The sequence below is a fragment of the Mandrillus leucophaeus genome, unplaced genomic scaffold (genome assembly GCF_000951045.1).
Source record: "Mandrillus leucophaeus isolate KB7577 unplaced genomic scaffold, Mleu.le_1.0 Scaffold71, whole genome shotgun sequence".
Lineage (NCBI taxonomy): Eukaryota > Metazoa > Chordata > Mammalia > Primates > Cercopithecidae > Mandrillus > Mandrillus leucophaeus.
The window spans coordinates 1,556,118-1,561,057 of NW_012107697.1; the positions used below are offsets into that span (position 1 = coordinate 1,556,118).

Below are 4,940 nucleotides of genomic sequence, written 5' to 3' on the forward strand. Positions count from 1 at the left end.
TGTTCTCAAACTCCTGACCTCGTGATCCACCCACCTCGGCCTCCCAAAGTGCTGGGATTACAGGTGTGAGCCACCGCACCCGGCCTCCAGCAGTTCTTTTTTTAGTATACATTTACAACTAACCAAGTCTACTCAAATAACACTGTTTCACGGTAGTGCGAGTACCTTATGACAACAAAGTAGTCTTAACTTCCTCCTCCTGTCCCTTTTATCATTGCTGTCATTCAGTTCCCTTATCCATAAACTATAATTATTGAATACACAGTTGCTATTACAGATTGAGCACCCAAAATCTGATAGCCCAAGATCTGAAATGCTCCAAAATCCAAAACTTTTTGAGTACAGACATAATGATCAAAGGAAGTGCTCACTGAAGCATTTCAGATTTTGGATGATCAGATTTGGGATTTTGAACCAGTAAGTATATTGCAAATATTTCAAAATTAAAAAAAAAAAAAATCCGAAATCCAAAATACTTCTGGTATCAAGCATTTTGGATAAATGCCCTGTTTTATTTTGAACAAACCATTATATGTTAGATTAACTAAGGATAAGAAAAGTAGAAGCTTTTATTTTACCTTTATTTATTCCTTCTCTAAAGCTCTTCCCTTGTTTATGTAGTTCAAAGTTTCTAACATGTCATCTTTCTTTTCTCTGAAGAAGTTTTTTTTTTTTGGATACTTCTTGCGTCTTCAGGACTACAGATTCTCTCAATTTTTGTTGGCTTGTGAAAGTTCTCGTTTCTCCATCACTTTTTTTTTTCTTTTTTATTTTTCTTTTCTTTTCTTTCTTTCTTTCTTTTTTTTTTTAAGACAGAGTCTTGCTCTGTCACCCAGGCTGGAGTGCAGTGGTGCGATCTCGGCTTACTGCAATCTCTGCCTCTCAGGTTCCAGTGATCCTCCAGCCTCAGCCCCCCAAGTAGCTGGGACCACAGGTGTGTGCCACCACTAAAGTTTGTATTTTTTTGTAGAGACAAGGTTTCACTATGTTGCCTAGGCTGGTCTCAAATTCCTGAGCTCAAAGCAAACTGCCTGCCTCAGCCTCCCAAAGTGCTGGAATTACAAGCATAAGCCACTGTGCTGGCCTCTCCATCACTTTTGAAGGATGGTTTTGCAGGATACAGATTCTGGGGATTATGGGTTGGTGGGATCTTTTTCTCTGTCAATGCTTTAAATATCTCACAAGGTTCTCTTCTTCCCTGCATGGTTTCTAAGAAGTCTGATGTCATTTTTATCCTTGGTCCTCTATAGGTAAGGTTTTTTTTACTCCTCTGGCCTCTTTCAAGACTTTTTATCTTTTAATTTCTGCAATTTGAATATAATATGCCTAGGTGTTGATTTTTTCTTCTTTTTGGGGGGCATCTGTCTTAGTATTTTCTGAGCTTCCTGGGTCTGTGGTTTGGTGTCTGACATAAATTTGGGGAAATTCTCCATCATTATTGTTTCGAATATCTCTTTGGTTCCCTCTTTCTTCCTCTGTATTCCCATTAATGCATATGTGATGCCTTTTGTCATGGTCCCACAGTTTTGGATATTCTCTTCTGTCTGTTTCAGTCTTGTCTCTTTTTGCTTTTGAGTTTTCGAAGTTTCTACTGACATATCCTGAAGTTCATGGATTCTTTCCTCAGCTGCGTCCAGTCTACTAAAGAGCTGATCAAAGGCATTTCGTTGGTGTTTTTTTCTCGTTGTAATTCCTCTTTGTTTTTTCTTAGAATTTTCATCACTCTGCTTAAATTACTTATCTGCTCTTGCATGTATGTTGTCTACTTTTTCCGTGAGCACCCTTGGCATGTTAATCATAGTTGTTTCAAATTTCCGGCCTGGAAATCCAACATCCCCACTATAGTTGAGTCTGGTTCTGATACTTGCTCTATCTCTTCAAATGGTATTTTCTGCCTTTTAGTATGACTTCTAGTTTTTTCTTGAAACCAAACCAGTATTGGGTAAAAGAAACCCAGTGTGGAGGTGTCTACTCTGTTAAGTTGTGACTCTCTGTATCTGCCTGTCTGTCTCCAGTTTTGGAGGCAGCTCTGTGACCTTAATTCTCTGACATATCTAAGAAGAGTTGTTGGTGTTGTTTATTCAGCTTTTTACTTGTTGTTAAGATGGAGTGACAATTGCCACACTCCTTACACCCTAGGCCAGAAACAAGAAACCCCATTTAGTTCTTTTTTTTCGTTTGTTTTTGAGACTGAGTCTCAGTCTGTCGCCCAGGCTGCAGTGCAATGGCACAGTCTCGGCTCACTGCAACCTCTGCCTCCTGGGTTCAAGCGATTCTCCTGCCTCAGCCTCCCCAGTAGCTAGGATTACAGGCATGCTCCACCATGCCCGGCTAATTTTTGTATTTTTAGTACAGACAGGGTTCACCATGTTAGCCAGGATGGTCTCAAGCTCCTGACCTCATGATCCGCCTGCCTTGGCCTCCCAAAGTGCTGGGATTACAGGTGTGAACCACCGCACCCAGCCAACAATTTTTAAGTGTACAATTCAATTTCCTTTTATTACATTCACAACGCTGTGCAACCACCACCCTTGGATTCTTTGGATAAATCTCACTTGGTCATGATGTCTAATCCTTTTAATAAACTGTTGGTTTTGGTTTGAGAGTATTTTTTTGAGGAATTTTGCATCAATATGTATATAGGATAATTGACTGTAATTTTCTTTTCTTGTGATTTTTTCTTTTTTTTGGACACACAGTCTTGCTCCATCACCCAGGCTGGAAGACAGTGGCATGAACACAGCTCACCGCAACCTCAACCTCCTGGGGCTCAAGTGATCATCTGGCCTCAACCTGCTGCGTGGCCAGGACTACAGGTACACGCCACCGCGCCTGCGTAACTTTTAAATGTTTTCTTAGAGACCACATCTGACTGCGTCGCCCAGGCTGGTCTTGAACTCCTGGCCTCAACTGATCCTCCCACCTTGGCCTCCCCAAGTGTTCCTCCCCAAGTGTGAGCCACCATGCCCAGCCCTCTTGTGATGTCTTTATCTGGCTTTGATATCAGGGTAATGTTAGCCTCATAGCATGAGTTAGGAAGTATACCCCTCTTCTATTTGTAGAAGTGTTTGAGAAAGATTAATGTTAATTCTTCTTTAAATGTTTGGTAGAATGTACCAATGAAGCCATCTGGTCCTGGACCATATTAGGCAGAAATAATATGTATGTGGGGGATGGGAGCAGAGAGAGAGAGTTTGAGAGGTAGCTGGCAAGTCCAAAATCTCTAGGGTAGGCCGGCAGGCTGGAGAAACAGGGAAGAAGCTGCAGTTCAAGTCCGAAGGCAGCATGCTGGGAGAATTCCCTCTTCTTCTGGGGAGGTCAGTCTTTTTCAAATTAGTCTTCAACTGATTGGATAACGCCCATCCACGTTAGGGAGGGTAGTCTGCTTTATTCAGAGTCTACAGATTTAAATGTTATTTTCATCTAAAACATATCTTCACAGAAACATCTAGAATAATGCTTGCTCAACTATCTGGATACCTTTGCCTAGCCATGTTGACACATAAAATTAAACTTTTTTTTTTTTTTTTGAGATGGAGCCTCACTCTGTTGCCCAGACTGGGGTGCAGTGGCATGATTCCAGCTCACTGCAACCTCTGCCTCCCAGGTTTAAGCGGTTCTCCTGCCTCAGCCTCCTAAGTAGCTGGGATTATAGGTGCCCACCACCACACCCAGTTACTTTTTGTATTTTTAGTAGAGACGGGGTTTCACCATGTTGGCCAGGCTAGTCTTGAACTCCTGGCCTCAGGTGATCCACCTGCCTTGGTCTTCCTAAAGTGCTAGGATTACAGGCGGGAGTCACTGCGCCTGGCCTAAACATCTTTTTTTATTGCAAGGTTTTTTATTGCCATCTCTTTACTTGTTACGCCTATTGAGACTTTCTACTTCTTGCATCAGTTTGTATAATTTCTGTTTCTAGGAATTTTTCTGTTTCATCTAGGTTATCTAATTTGTTGGTATATACTTGTTTATAGTATTCTATTTCCAATTTTGTAAGGTCAATAGTAATGCCTCTGCACTCATTCTGATTTTTTGTGTGTCTTCTCTGTCAATTTTAATGATCTTTTCATAGGACCAACTTTTTGGTCACTCAGCTCACTGCAACCTTTGCCTCCTGAGTAGCTGGTCTTACACATGCCTGCCATCACACCAGGCTAATTTTTCATATTTTAGTGGAGACGGGGTTTCACCATGTTACCCAGGGTGGTCTTGAACTCCTGAGCTCAGGCAATCCACCCACCTTGTCCTCCCAAAGTGCTAGGATTACAGGCATGAGCCAACGTGCCCAGCCAATGTTCTTTTTAAAAAAACACACAACTCTACAGTGATTGTACTAATTTACATTCTCACCAACAGTATACGAGGGTTACTTTTCTCCACATCCTCACCAGTATTTGTTACTGCCTGTCTTTTGAATAAAAGCCATTTTAACCGGAATGAGATAATATCTCATTGTAGTTTTGATCTGCATGTCTCTGATGATCGGTTATGTAGCCCACCTTTTCATATACCTGTTTACCATTTGTATGTCTTCTTTTCAGCAATGTTTATAGTGATTCACATCTTCTGTCCAATACGCAAACTGGCTTTGTTCTGGGGGAACTCCTCACTGTGTTGCCCAGGCTGGTCTCAAACTCCTGGGCTCAATTAATCTTCCCGCCTAAGCCTCCCAAAGCACTGGGATTACAGGTGTGAGCCACCATGCCCGGCCAGTAGTGTTTTTTGTTTTGTTTTGTTTTGAGACGAAATCTCACTCTGTCACACCAGGAGTGCAGTGGCATAATTCCAGCTCACTGCAACCTCTGCCGCCTGGGTTCAAGTGATTCTCCTGCCTCAGTCCCCTGAGTAGCTGGGACTACAGGCGCATGCCACCACACCCAGCTCATTTTTGTAATTTTAGTAGAGATGGGGTTTCACCATATTAGCCAGGCTGTTCTCAA

General features: G+C 42.0%; 1 protein-coding gene across 2 annotated transcripts in view; it reads right to left on the minus strand.

Annotated features, from left to right (window-relative positions):
• The window catches only part of TREH (trehalase (brush-border membrane glycoprotein)), a 29,532-nt gene that overhangs the window by 22,735 nt on the left and 1,857 nt on the right, over positions 1 to 4,940 (minus strand). The gene's annotated exons all lie outside the window — the stretch shown is intronic.